The sequence below is a fragment of the Mus caroli genome, unplaced genomic scaffold, assembly GCF_978045245.1.
Source record: "Mus caroli unplaced genomic scaffold, Mus_caroli_1 scaffold_8, whole genome shotgun sequence".
Taxonomy (NCBI): Eukaryota; Metazoa; Chordata; class Mammalia; order Rodentia; family Muridae; genus Mus; species Mus caroli.
In genome coordinates, this window is record NW_028227263.1 from 88,775,909 (window position 1) to 88,791,683 (window position 15,775).

General features: G+C 41.2%; 1 non-coding gene across 1 annotated transcript; it reads right to left on the reverse strand.

Moving 5' to 3' along the window:
* Positions 1-15,453: 15,453 nt before the first annotated feature.
* On the reverse strand, positions 15,454-15,525 carry Trnae-uuc (transfer RNA glutamic acid (anticodon UUC)). Its single transcript has one exon. It is a non-coding gene; the product is annotated as a tRNA-Glu (tRNA).
* Positions 15,526-15,775: the final 250 nt, after the last annotated feature.

Here is a 15,775-nt window from a genome sequence, read left to right on the forward strand (position 1 = left end):
TCCCTCAACAGAGGAATGGATACAGAAATTATGGTACATTTACACAATGGAGTACTACTCAGCTATTAAAAAGAATGAATTTATGAAATTCCTAGCCAAATGGATGGACCTGGAGGGCATCATCTTGAGTGAAGTAACACAATCACAAAAGAACTCACACAATATGTATTCACTGATAAGTGGATATTAGCCCAAAACTTAGGATACCCAAGATATGAGATACAATTTGCTAAACGCATGAAACTCAAGAAGAATGAAGACCAAAGTGTGGACACTGTGCCCCTTCTTAGAATTGGGAACAAAACACCCAGGGAAGGAGTTACAGAGACAAAGTTCGTATCTGTGATGAAAGGATGGACCATTTAGAGACTGCCGTATCCAGGGATCCATCCCATAATCAGCTTCTAAACGCTGACACCATTGCATACACTAGCAAGATTTTGCTGAAAGGACCCAAATATAGCTGTCTCTTGTGAGACGATGCCGGGGCCTAGCAAACACAGGAGTGGATGTTCACAGTCAGCTATTGGATGTATCACAGGGCTCCCAATGGAGAAGCTAGAGAAAGTACCCAAGGAGCTAAAGGGATCTGCAACCCTATTGTTGGAACAACATGATGTACTAACCAGAACCCCGGAGCTCTTGTCTCTAGCTGCATATGTATCGAAAGATGGTCTAGTCGGCCATCAATGGAAAGAGAGGCCCATTGGACTTGCAAACTTTATATGCCCCAATATAGGGGAATGCCAGGGCCAAAAGAATGGGAATGGGTGGGTAGGGAAGTGGGGGGCGCTATGGGGGACTTTTGGGATAACATTGGAAATGTAATTGAGGAAAATATGTAATAAAAATATTAAAAATTTTAAAAAAAAGAAAAAAAATCACTAGCAGTAAAAATGTAATACCTATTTCGTATACTTGGATACCCAGGGTTGTAGAGAAATTTCTCAGATGAAACGTTGGCAAGTGGAAAATCTTAAGAATCCTTATTGCATACTGGGTGGTGACACATACCTTTAGTACTATCCCTAGGAAGGCAGATGAAGGTGGTTCTCTGAGTTGTGAGCCAGCCTGGTTTAGGGAGTGAGTTATAGGATAGCCAGTGCTACACTAAAAAACCTTATCTCAAAAAAACAAAAACAAAAAACAAAACAAAACAAAAACACAAAATAAAACAAACAAAAACAAGCAAACAAAAAAAAGAAAAAAATCCATTTTGTTATTGTAAAGATACCTGAGGCTGCCTATTTTATTCAAAAGAGATTTATTGCATCTACAGTTCTGGAGGTTTAAGGGTATGGTGTGTGCTCCAGTTTGGTTCTTTAGATGCCCTAATGCTATCCCAGTGTTGGAAGGGTAAGGTCACAGCTAGACACTAAAGCAGAGGGTGACTCTGAGCCAGGTTTCCTGTTTTATAATAACTCTGAGGAAAACTAGTCACTATCTCTGAGAACCATACTAGTTTTTCAGAGTGCTGGACCCCAGTAGTGATCATCTTGGAAGGAATGAAGATATTATTGAGACTTTTGTGAGCATCATTTTGGCTATCAGACTATTTGTTAGAACAATGATCTTCAAAAAATTGGAATTTCCCTAAGGATCCCATTCTGGGAAAAGAAAACTCTGGTGCCAGCCAAAGATGGAACTTGTCTTCAGGAAAGAGATTTTAGACAGTTCTAATAAGATCCTTATCAGGCCATCTTATAGGTGAGACTGGAGCCTGGACTATGAAGGATGAATGATGGGTAGGTTCACACCTTAACTAGACTGCTCAGCTATGCATACATATTTGTCTTCTATTTAAACCTAAACCTCAAGCCAGGCCCCTGAAGAAGAGGTTGGGGGAAGAGTCCTTAAACCTCTTTGTTCGTCTTTGTGATGTAGTCACAGTGAATACATCTTTCCCTTTAGTGCTTTTCAGTATGTCTTGTTTCTGTAATTGGCCTGTAGAAAATGAGTTGCCAAGTCCAGCTTTGTTATATCTGTTGTCTTAGTTAGGGTTCTCTAGAGTAACAGAACTTAAGGAATTATCTCTATATATTAAGGGAATTTATTGTAATGATTTACAGTCAGTAGGCCAACTAATGCAACAATGGGCAGCTGTGAATGGGAAGTCCAAGAATCTAGCAGTTGCTCAGTCCTACAAGGAGTTTAAGTTCATCTTCTGTTGAAGTAGGTTCCAACAGAAATGCTAGCAAGTAATTACAAGTAGGTGAAGAAGAGCGAATCTTTCTTCTTTTAATGGCCTTATGTTGGCCTCTGGCAGAAGGTGTGGCCCAAATTAAAGGTGTATACTACTACACCTGGATCTGGAATTTGCTTCGTCTCAGTTGACCTTGAACTCAGAGATTTGCTTATCTCAGTCTCCTGGGATTAAAACCTTTGCCTGAGCCCAAGCATTTCATGGCCAATATGTCTCCAGATCTCCATGTCAAGATCTGGTTTAGAAACCTGTATCTTCTAGTCTCAAGGTCTGGATCACCATGTGCCCTCAATTTCTGGATTGTAGTTCATTTCAGATGTAGTCAAGTTGACAACCAGGAATAGCCATCAGAACTGTTAAGTGTTAGGCTCTAATCCTAACACTCTCTAACGAAGGACCATTAGGTTCCAACTCCTGATAATTCCTCTACCTCCCATATGGAGGACCAAGCTTCCAACACATGAACTTTTGGGGACTACAAGCACACCATAACCAAATCACAATCAGAGGAACTGAGCATTGCCAGCACACATAGGGGAGCTGTGTATGGATAACAGGTGGACCCCCTGCCTGTGGTCCTGACTTTGGTTCCCTCTGTTGGGCATGGATTTGGATTTGAGAATTCTCTAGGATATTACTTGTTACCACTAGAAGAATTCTTTTTCTTTTTTCTTTTCCCCAGACAGGCTTTGTTCTGACTACTTGTTGGAGTTTATTCTAGGGAAGTAGGTGGGAACACTCACTGAAAATCCCCAAACACACCTGAGCAGGGCCAGGAAACCCTACAACCCTTGAATAATAAGATGACCAGCTTGAAACTCCATGCTGACTGTCAAGTGTAGCTCAAAGTACCTTGAACCCTCAGTTGCTTTGCTTATCTGCTGCTTCATGGGGAACTAATTACATCCTAGGACAAGAAACCTCTGATGAGTTAGTACCTGGGTGATTACATTTAATTTCACTTCCTCAAATTTTTATTTTTTAAACAGAGCATCCTAATATACAGATGAAAGGTAATTTTTCATAACATGTACCTATTTCTTGGGAATGTACCTATCATTATGCCTTATTATTCCACCACAGTATGAGCTTTGTTAAAGGGAAGAAAAGGCAGCTTGTCTTAGTTAATTAATGAAAGAGAGGAAGGAATGAAAGAAGGAAGGAAGGGAGGGAGGAAGGAAGGAAGAAAGAAAGAGAAAGGAAGGAAAAAGTAAGAGGAGAGAAGGGAGAGCAGAGAGAGGGGAGAGAGAGAGAATAAGCCATCTGAATATAAGTGGTGCTATATATAAAAGCTATTATGGGTTACCAAGGAAACAAGAGTTCTACAAGTGACAGAAAGAAAAGAACATCAGGTTGTTGTGACAAATGACACTTGAAGCAATGTTTTTCTTGTGGTGCTTGCTTTTATTTAACATGGCTCTGAGCAGAACAATATTATTGAATGATAGATTAATGTAGTAAATGAAAAGTTTGGCTTGTGGATTTGTTTTTCCAACATTGGAATAACTAAGCAAGAGAAAGCAGAAAACAGCTGGACCATCAGACTCCACCCTAGGGGAGGATGGCTGATGATGACTAGCAAAGTTGCAGGCAGAGAATGTGCTTTCATGGTTCCCAAACACAGCAGTCTTCAGGCAGCAGTGAGCAAAGCACAGCTAAAAATACAAAGGCTGTGTGACATCAAAATGATCAGTGCCTTATGCTCTTTGATACATTGTGTATAGTGCTAGTGCTTGTTAGTTAGTGTTCTAACAACTGCTGTGATAGATGAAAAAGATTATATATGCAGACATATATAAAAACCAATTCTCTCTCTCTCTGTCTCTCTCTCTCTCCTTCTCCCTTAGTCCTTAGTAACCTATTGCTTTCAGTGGAGGAGTTCTTTGATATCATGATTTCCTAACATCCAGTTTCAGAGGGCTGAGTAGCTGACAGCACAGGTATTTGTAGATATTAAAACACATCTTGCCTAAAAGCAGTTGATTTTGATACGCATGGAAAAGAATAGGCAGACTCTTTCTCTGATTGTGGCAACTGAGGACAAGGCAAGAATACTGACATCTTTGAGGCTTATCCTGTTCATCTAGGTCTCTCCCAAAATCCAGTCTTCATTCATTCTTGGTCTGGCTACCTTGATTCACTCAGGAGATTCCTGATGCTCTCATTTATTTAGTCAGAATGTAAGATAACATCACTGACACACTGAAGACCAGGCAGCAGCACCAAGTGAAATGGTGAAGACGTTACACTATGTGTCTCCTGTATACTTCATTCTGCAGGATGCTAAGGCAGAAGGCTTTTTCAAACACTTATCACAGAGCTCTGTCTGCTTTAGTCTCCTTCCTCGGTGCCTTAGTCAGTGCTGTGTATGGTGAGTCCACAGCCCTTGGACAGGCAGTGGTTGCAAGGTGCAAAAGAATCTTTCATTTGGCTAATGTAATTGTCATTTCTGAAGCTTGTTGCTAAATAAGCACACCGTTTCTAATTCTTTTTCTAAATTTTATTAGATACTTTCTTTATTTACATTGTAAATGCTATCCCGAAAGTTCCCTATATACCCCCCCTGCCCTGCTCCCCTACCCACCCACCCCCACTTCTTGGCCCTGGCGTTCCCCTGTACTGGGGCATATAAAGTTTGTAAGACCTAGGGGCCTCTCTTCCCAATGATGGCAGACTAGTTCAACTCAGCGGTTCTGGCACAAATGCATCTCCAAGCTGACTGATTCAATCTGGCTTCTCTTAGCTTCTCACTGAATTGCTCTGCCTGCACTCAAACGAACTCTAGCAATTTCTTTTATAATTTTCTGGCTCCTTCTTACTCATTTACGTCAACTGCCTCTGCTGATCTGCCTGAAATACACGAATTCAACCACAAATTATTCACAAATAAACTCAATTCCACTTTCCTGCAGTCACTCCACTGACTCTCCACTCACTGACTCTCTTCCACTGAACACAACTGATTGAAAAGAACTGACTACTGAGTGCTGGGATTAAAGATGTGTACCACCATGCCTGGACCTAAGCTTTTCTTTACCTAGAACTTGCTCTGTAGGCCTTGTACTCAGATATCTGCTTACCTTTGACTCTTGAGATTTAAGGTGTGTGTGGATTTCAGCTAGAGTAGCTATGTTGCTGGCTAAAGTTCCTCTGTAGCAAGTATTTCATTTCTGTGCATCTGGGAGGCACTGGCAGCCTTCTCTCTGGCTTGTATTTTTGAGGATGTTGTTTTAGCAGATAGCTTTGTTAAGACAGAGATAATACCTCCCTCTGGAGCAGCAGCAAGCTTTGCTCTTCAGTATTATAAAAATAGCATCTCATTTGGGAACAAAGGCTGTACAATTTTTGGGAATTGCATTACAAACATCTGGGGCTTTCTAGGCTCATGGTGCCACAGTTGTAGCATAAACCCACAGTGAATGTGGACTCCATCAAGCTACTTTCACATAGTCTCCACTGTGTTTAGAAGACAAATAGCCTATGACAAACATGAGGGAATAAATACTTTTGTTGTAAACCAAGGAATTAGGTTTCATGTCCTAGCATCCATAACATGGAATCAGTTACCTCTGGGCAAAAGCAAACCCCACAGCTCCTGAGACTTTTGAAACTGCTGATGCCCCTTGCTATCATACCTGTAATTTATATCTATTGTAGTGTCATCACTCTCTGTTTTTGTCAAGGAATCCAATCCACTGCTGTTTCTTGGGTATATGAATGTACATGTGTGTGCAGAGCAGTATGGATGACAGACTCTAACATTGAATGTCTTCCTCTATCATGCTCCACCATGTATTTTTGAGGTAGGGTCTCCCACTGATCCTGGACCTCATTTATCTCACCAGACTGCTGGCCAGAGCTCCAGAGAATCTCCTTTCTCTGCCTTCTCTATGTTGGAACTACAGGCATGCACAACTATGCCCTGCTTTTTATGTGCATGCTAGGGACCTGTAGTAGCAAATACTTCATTGATTGAGCCATTTTTTTAATTTTCTTTTTAATGCACAAGCTGTCTGTGGTGGTCTCAAATTCTTTTTGACATATACCTGTCCTCTTTTGAGTTTGTTCTTAGTTTAAAGCACAAAGGGATATGTGAACTAATCTTGTACTTTTCCTGCCACTATGCTCGGTTTATCCTCTTCCTTTGTGGAATTCCAATCCCATTTGGTGGATATTATATTTAGAAGCTAAGATGTGTACTCAGCCTCAGTCCAAGCTGAGAGCAACTGTATTTTTCCAGAATTTGCAGTTGGTCTCAGAATTAAGAGTCATAAGTCGGACAGTTATGCTATGTAAGCCTTAGAAAAGCCTCTAGACAATGAAGCTTTGTGAATTACAATGCTAGAGGGACAGTCCCTTAAATATTGCCCTTCTGACACCAACTGCAAGTTCTGGAAAAATTCAGTCCCTCTGTGTATAAGCTATTCACTAGAGGGCACTAGGAGTAACAGTGTACCAAAGTGTATTGCAAAGAAAAGGTATAGACTAAAATTCACCCAGGGAAGAAGCCGAATTGTGCCAAATGCAGAGTCGGTTTCCTCCAGTTCCACAGAGTCTTAGGGTGTGTTACCACCTTGGTGTCTCTGCATGGCAATGTGCATGAGTGTGGTTCCCACAGGAAGGCTTGAAAGCCTCAGTGTCTAGACATTTTCCTGCAGGACTTTCAAGTAGCAGGGTTGATAGACTTGATTTATGACCCTTACTTCTGACACCAATTGCAAATTCTGGAAAAAATGCAGTCCCCTTCAGCACAGAGTACTCTTTAGGGGACTTAGTGACTCCCGGGAAGATGGTTTTCTCACAACACAGTCCATAGGGAAATGTTACCCCACTCTCCAGGAGGTTGGTATCCTATGGTACAAAGTCCTTACCCCAGTGTTCTGTCCAGTATGGCCATTGCCTATAGAGCCTGGGAGTTGTTTAGGTGGAGTGTTATGGCTTTAGATCTGAAGTTATAGTAGTGATGAAGGGAGGGGCAAGACTGCAGAGAGCTCTTTAGAAGGTCAGTTCAAACCCTGATTGGCTATATATTAATTACTAGTAAAAAGACAATGATAATTCCTTCAGGGAATGTCTTCCCTCAAGGAGGTATGTGAATTGGTGAATAAACACACATTACTCGTATTTTAACTTTGTTTTCATCTTTAGCACCCACCCCTTCCAAAACTCCCTAGAGATTTAAGAATGAGGTTGTTTGGGGAGGCAGTCTGCAAAATCTGTCAGTGCTAAATACTAGAAACAGAGTCACTACTGGCTTGTTGGACTGCTGAATGCTAAAAACACAGTCATTACTGGATTGTTGGTGGATGTTTTTGCTCCATTGTCTGGTCATGCTTAGCATCACGCTTCCTTTATCTACATGATCATGTCCGGAAGAGCTTAAAGGCTCATGAAGCAAAGGATTGAGGCAACACTGCTGCTGTCATATAAACTGGTGTATGTACTGTATCATGGACATTTGAAAACATAAATAAGAACAACCTGGATGTAGAGCTACTGTGGCAGTAGGCTGTGCACTATTAGATAGAAACCTGACAAATTCTAAGTCAGCAAACTGCAGAGATCTTTGCACATCCATGGTTACTATAATATCCACGATATAGAGACAGCCTAGATGTCCTTACTCATAAAGAAGAAAGAAAATGTGGCATGCATGGACACATGGGAGTTCTGCTCCTCTGGGGAAAACAGAGAAATTATGTCTTTTGCAGAAAATGGATGGAACTGGAGATTATCATATTAAGTGAAAATAAATAGAGAGACTCAGAACAACAAATATAGCATGTTTTTTCATATGTGAAAGCTGGACTTTAAAAAAATATATGACATGAAAGTAGAAGGGGGCAGTTTGAGGAAAAATAGGGCCAGAAGGATGGGATAATGGATGGGATGTTAAGGTGTCCAAAGTGCATTCTATTTGTGTGAGAAATGACATAATTAGACATAATTTTCTGCAATGAATATATACCTGAAAAACTGGAGTGGCAATGGTGCCATGTGCTCCTTTGGGAGGTTTTTGGTTTTGATTTTGTTTTTTGTTTTGTTTTGTACTTATTTACATTACATTTCCATGGAAATAATATTATCCCTGCTTTAAAAGAGTTCACCAGAATTGTCAGCATGTTACTATGAAGGGACTATTTTTGCTACTATAGTCAGCAGAATGACAGAAATATCAGCCTGCAAGGTAAAATCTGATTCTCAATTGATGAAGAAGGAGCTGGGCTGGCTACCTGAGGCTCTTGCAGTTTATGTGAAGGTGAGGATGGTGGGGCCCCCATTTCTATCTCATTAGGGACTGAATGTCATAAGATAATTTTATCTTTGCTTCTTTCTCAAGGAGCACAGGAGGTCCTCATTCTTCCTAATAAAGATGACTTTAATAAAAGGTCAATTACTTTTTGTTATTTATGAGCCTTTTGCTTGTTGGCAGCAGAAAACCTTAAGGCCCAGTTTAAGTTTAGACAACAGGATGCTGATACAGATATCTAATATGGGTCAGCTAGAACATGGCTGATACTAGAATCATGGGATGTGATGGCTATTTCTGGTTGTCAAGTTGACTACATCTGAAATGAAATACAATCCAGAAATAGAGAGCACACCTGCGATTCTGATATTGAGACTGGAAGATACAGTTTTGACCCAGATTTTGACATGGCATGATACATGCTTTTTATCCAGATCTTGAGGCATAGTGGTCATGAGAAATTTAGGTCCAGACAAGGTAGTACATGGCTGTAATCCCAGGAGACTGAGTCAAGTAGATCTCTGAGTACAAGGCCAGTCTGGGACAGAGCAAGATCCAAATCCAGGCATGGTGGTATATATGTTTAATCTGGGCCACACCTTCTGCTGAAGGCCTATATAAAGACAATGGAAGAAGGAAGGCTCACTCTTAGTCTGCTTGCCAGCACATCTGTTGAAACCTATTTCTTCAGGATTCCAGCTTATACAGAAGACTAGCTGAAACAACTAGCCTTGTTGGACTGAGCAACTACCAGATTCTTGTACTTGCCATTCACAGCTGCACATTGTTGGGCTAGCTGGATTGCGGACTATAAGTCATTACAATAAATTCCTTTAATATAAAGAGACATTCCATAAATTCTATGACTCTAGAGAACCCTGACTAATACAGGGGGCTATGAATAAACACAAAATGGCTGACACTGAACATTCAGGGAACCCCAAAGTAAACAATAGTGTAATCTAATATATGACTACCTTTTTGGCATAAGTCTCTTTTGTATGATTCTGTATAAATACAATGTCGAGATCAGGTGCTTGTGACTTTGCCTTCACCAGCCTGTGTCTATTTCTAGGTCTGTGTGCCTGCTTCCAAAGACCTATGTGTCCATCAGCCTATATGCCTTTGCCCTCCTGTGTGGGTGCTGGGTGTGCCTGCTGGCCTCATGGCCTGTGTGTTGGTAAATAGAGCATGTCTTTGCTTGTGGCTTCATAAAAATCTCTTTGACCAGCTTGCTTTCCATGACCTCCTTTATGACATGGAAGTTTGCATCCCCCATGTCTTACCAGTAAAAATGAAATTTCCTTTAATGAGGCTTCAAATAAATCATTTATTAATTGCTTGTATTTGTACAAGGTACATATACATAGGAAAGGGAGACCAGGCCCAGGGAAGGGGGCAGGAGACAGCATGGAGAGACTGAATGAATGTGACTATTGTGCTTGGATGTACTCTAGCTCCAAACTAGCTAGTGGCCAAAGCAAAAAGAGATAGTGGGTAGGTTCAGTGGTTCTTTCCTAGGATAAATGTTTCCCCATCTTTATCCATCTGTTTACCAAGCAAATGCTTTCTGGCTGGACATACATAAGACCCAATTTTATATAGAAAAAGAAACTTTCACTTTTAGATTGACTGACAAGATCAAAGTCGTGTTTAAATCTTTTATTTTGAACTGGTGGATATCTAAGGAGTTTAGGTGGTTTCTGGTAAGAGTCATTGGTTGTGCAGGGCAGTTCTTGAAAAAGAGGCCACACATTATGCTGTGCTGGGCCTAGGTGGGACTAGTACATGTTCTGTAGCTTCCCTAGTCTTTCTTATTTTACTCCATCCTGCTACTTCTGAGAGTACCAGTACCTTGGTGCAGGCCTGCGTTGTCTGGGTTGTGTGTCACATATATCACATACTTGGTATTCTACCTGCTTCTAAAGATCTGCTTCCAAATTCTCAAAAGTGGCTTGCCAATGGTATTAGAAGCAGGAGAATAGCTGTTTTCTAGTCATATTTTGCTGCACATACATGTTCCTGACTGATGATACAACCATACCCCAGAAAACCTTGAATAAAAATAATGTCAACAGTGCATTGAAAAAAAATGACCTACTGTGCATCAAAGTTTAGCAACACTGCATACTCCAGAATACAGTTGTTCATCTTTAAACAAAATGGCTGACCCAGAACTGCATCTCCCTTCTATTGCCTGGCCTCAGAGAAGATTCTGCACACATCACTAACCAAAAGAAAGAGCAAAATTCAAAATGAGAAGTGTTTTACTAAATGCATATCAGTTTTGTATAATAGAGTCAATAACTCCAAAGTTGAATACATCCCTGCAAGGCTGGAAACTGCCTCTATTTAAAACCAGCTGCCATTCCTCCATTGAGAAATGAAGTCTATCTCTCCATGTTCTGGAAACTAGGCTAGCCTGGTACTGTGTTGAACAGTGGAATACAGCACACATGGTGCTATACAAGGTCTAAACTTTTCTTTTCTTTTCCCTTTTTTTCTTTTTCTTTTTCTTCTTTAATATCATAAGGTCTTAATCCATAATTCAGGCTGGCTTTCAACTTAATAGCTTCCTGTCTCAGGCTCCAACACAGTTGGGATTGAAAGCCTATACCACTATATCTGCCTGAATCCAGCTGTAAACAGGACAGTTCATTAGTGCTTCCTTCCTTCTGGAAACCGTACTCAGATAGAAAGCCAGTGGTTTGTGAAGAGTGAGATAGCATGTGGTGAGGTTCTGGCCTTCACCCAGATGTGCCGCGACTCCTCTGTGGAGCGTGACTGGACAAGGGTCATGTCAAATAGTAATTGCTTTGCTGAGTCCTTCACTCAGCAGAGCTGCAAGGTTGTTTTGGTGTGGCTGTGTTTAGGGAGTGCTTTGTTACACACACGCCAAACCAATAACCTCAGTTTCAGAGAGAGCTGAAGATTAGCACACAGCACAAGAAAGAGGTCTGGTCTTGGGCTGTTTGAGAGTGTGGAAACCTGACAACCATCATAGGGTCATCTGGCCATAGATTCTGTCAGTCTGAGGTCCCGATAGATCAGAAGGTAATAGGAAGGGGCAATTATTTTTTATTTTGTTTTTTTTTTCAAAGCATGTGATTTCTCAGGTTCCAGTCTCTGGCCTTTCAACTAGAAGTAAAGAACAAAACTCCCAAATAACCAACTGCGATGGTTTGTATATTCTTGGACCAGGGAGTGGCACCATTTGGAGGTGTGGCCTTGTTGGAGTAGGTGTGTCACTGTGGGTGTGGGCATAAGATCCTCACCCAAGTTGCCTGGAAGTCAGTCTTCCACTAGCAGCCTTTGGATGAAGACATAGAACTCTCAGCTCCTCCTGCACCATGCCTGCCTGGATGCTGCCATGCTCCCACCTTGACGATAATGGACTGAACCTCTAAACCTGTAAGCCAGCCCCAATTAAATTTTTTTTTATAAGACTTGCCTTTATCATGGTGTCTGTTCACAGCAGTAAAACCCTAACTAAGACACCAACCAACCAACCAAACAAACAAACAAACTAAAAACCTTCCGTGAGCTTGGATAGTCCCACAGGGACTGAAGCAGTCAGTGTGTTTAAAGCAGCAGCATAGAGGGTTGCAGAAATGGCTTAGAGGTTAAGGGCACTTGCTGTTCTTCCTTCTAGAGAACCCGGACACAATTCCCAGCACCCAGGTTGGGTGGCTCACAACTATCTGTAACTGTAACTGATGTTCTCTTCTGTTTTCCTTGGGCACTGCACTAACACATGGTGCTCAGTCATGCACATATCCATATACATAAAATAAGTAGATATTTAGAAAAATACTAAAAACAAAGGAGTGTTTTGTGTCCCAGGTAGCCTCTATAAGAGGTCGAGTGACTGCCACTAACATTAGCAGCTTAAAAGGGCTCAGAGGTCCCAGTATTGAGTGCAGAATCTAACAATGTCATCAGTAGATCCTCCTAACTTCTGATAATGCTCTCTATCTCAAGAGCCCAGCTCAGTAAGAAAGCACTCATCCAGCATATACAGTGCATTGGGTTAAATCCCTAGTACAAATAGAATTACTAAACAATTTTAAGTGCATTATGCTCTTCTGGTTAGAAATTAGTTAGCACATGCTTCATAAGCAACACTGCCCAGGGGAGACACCAAGAGATTTTTTTTCTTTGCTGTCTTTCCCTTAGTACAAGCACCATAGTGACTTCACAACTTGCCAAAATTGAGGTAGTAGGAAGTCACCGGCATAATAGCAAAATATTGATTTAAATTTTCACTAAGTATTTCTTGAGATTAATGGAGATAACAAGTAGATATTGGGACCTTCAAGATTACTGGAAGAAATTGCTGTGATGGTGGACTGCCTCCTTCTGATAGTATTGGAGAGACTCTAGAATGGTGAATTACTCAAGGTTCAACTTCTTCAATGTAAAACTGAAACTTCATGTATCATGGCCTGCAGACAATTGCTATTAGTTGTAAAAATAAGAGAGAGAGAGAGAGAGAGAGAGAGAGAGAGAGAGAGAGAGAGAGAGCAAGCTAAACACCAAGCCTATGATTATTCTTCAATCCACAGAAGTATAAAGTGGAATCATAGTCTATCCATAACATTTAAGTGAAATGTAGGGTACTGTGTAAGAAAGAATGGATCATGAAGAAACTCACTGAGAATATTGGAGCTGGCTTAGCTGAGTCTGAGAACTATGAAACTCAAAATTTCCAATAAAACTTGAGAACATTTGGACTGATGTTCACTTTACAGGCTTGCTAGCATGTCATTTAATTGTACATGAAATATCTCCTCCAAACTCACCCCCTGTTGTGTGGATAATTATGTTCCCTGATCGCCTATGTTGAAGTCAACAAGGCTAAGAGCTTGATGGAAGATGAGGATTACAGTAACAGTATTTGTATCAGCTGGTCAGAGTCAAGAAAACAGATGTTTCAAACAGCAAAAGTAATAGAGTTACAGATTCTCTAGAGGAGCCAGAAGAAATAACCATTAGGTCACTCGGATATTACTAATTGCAGATCTCACCACTCAGGGCTGAAAGAACTAGAAAGATTGGCATTCTGCTGAGTCAGGCTCTTCTTCTGCATGGGCCCTGCTGTGTACTACCATTGTTATGGGAGCCACACTCTGCCAACCCCATACAGGATCTGATAAAACTGCCAGGGCTGTTGAAGTCTAGGTTTGCTACTGCTGTCACTGCTAGTAGCTCATAGCTGTCATTAGCACAGATTCAACAGTGCCACTGGGGGCTGTACTTGTGGGCAGCCATCAGGGGACAGTTACTGCTGCAGAGGCACTTTCTGAAGTACCATGCTCTTCTTTCAACGTAGCATCCTCCAGTTGTCTTCCAACAGATAAATCAATAGTCTATAGAGAAGGAAATCTGGGAAATATAGTTTGATTCAGTGCATTCAAGAAAGGTAAAACATACCCCATGATATGAAAGAAGATAAGGGCAAGCAAGAAAATGATCACAAAAAGCCAAACCTTTGAACAATAGCTATCCATACCCAGCCTTATCTGAGTTCTGTTTCTATACTACTGAAGTGCTCAGGTTTGTGTTTGGGGATTATCTGAAACTACAGGAGCAGTCTTACTCACTGTCTATCTGTGTCTGCCATAGCAGACAGCCTGGGGTGAAACCTTTAGATAACAATGGTTGAAACCAACAGGAATTCTGAAGGGAAACGAGAAGGAGATGCACTCTGATAGGTATTTACTAAGGGCATTTTTTTTTTTTTTTTTTTAAGAACTAAGCCTTAAGAATTTGTTCTTGATCCTGGAAGGGATGAGGCGGTAAGGTGGATCTGGGAGGAGTTAGGGTGAGGAGTTAAGGCGAATATGATAAAAATACATTGCACGAAGTTCTTTGAGAATTAATAATATATTTTTAAAAACAGAATTTGTCTAATGTCACATGATGTACAATAAAGGAATAATTTGAAAATTATTCGAATGATCCTTACAGGTATATTTTATGTGGAGTCCTAAGCAAGCTGAAAATGTAGAATTAGTATCCAGTTAAGAGATGAAAGTACTATCTTTGTTTGATAATGTAACTTATCTCTGCCATTCATGCTGTTGGTCTATGAATGGTCTGGAGTCTTCTTGGTTCAGATTTCTGTTTTATTATGCAGTGGTTCTCAACTTGTAGGTTGGGACCCATCTGGGGTTTGAACAGTCCTTTCACTGGGATCGCAAATCAAATACCCTAATATCAGATATTAGCATTTCTATTCACAACAATAGCAAAATTACAATTATGAGATAGCAATGAAATAACTTTATGGTTGGGGGTTGCCACAACATGTATTAAAGGGTCACAGCATTAGGACGATTGAGAACCACTGCACTAAGGCAAGCAACTGGAGCATGGTGGGGTTGGTTACAAGGTTTACCTAAGCTCTATGAATAGCACAGGGATTGGTTCAAACATTGATCTGTTGCACGTATGAGCTAACACGTGCAGGCTTGGGTTACCACGGCAAACACGCATGTGTACACACCGGATTTGTTTGCAGCATTGAAGATTTCAAGGACTCCCACTTCTGAAAATATGGCTTTGCTTGGAAGCTTGAGCCTAACTAAAACTGTAATTCTACCCAGAGACTGCTTCCATTCCTCAGTTTCCTGTAAGTTATTAGGCAAAGTGTGAGCAGATGAATAAATGAATGTGGACTCTCCAGTTGCCTTTTGTATTACTCTGCAGTTGTCCATAAAGTTGTTTCTTCTGGGAGTCTGCTTTCTTAGTATCTCAGCCTTAGCGATTCCCCTTCACAAAGCTTCTTTCCAACCCGCAGGGCTCCAAATGGGCAGGTCCTGAAAGGTGGCTCCTCTGTTCACTGATAGTTTCTAAGTTTTTCACTTCGTAACAACTGGCCATAGGAGACTAAGAACCAGGGAATTTGTCAGAATCTAACAGTTTGACCACTGTTTGTATGCCATACTGTGAAATGCTGAGCACTTCACAAGGAGAAAAAAAAAAAAAAAGTTCACTGTTCCCACACCGGGAGTCGAACCCGGGCCGCCTGGGTGAAAACCAGGAATCCTAACCGCTAGACCATGTGGGAACTGACGAAAACAACTTCTAGTTTAAGTCTGTTGAATCATTCAAAGCTGCTTCCGTCTATAGCGCCCCGCCCTGCGTTTCGGCAGGCTGTCTTTGCGCCTGCGCGGCAGTACTGAGTCCTCAGTCCCTGCAGTGCTGGAGGCATTGTCTCTGTATGCGCGGCTTTGCAGATCTCGGTGGCTCTGCTCTTTGGCGTTGCATACCGCTCACATCCAACCCTCAGACTTGCCTCTCTTTCTAAACCTCGGCTA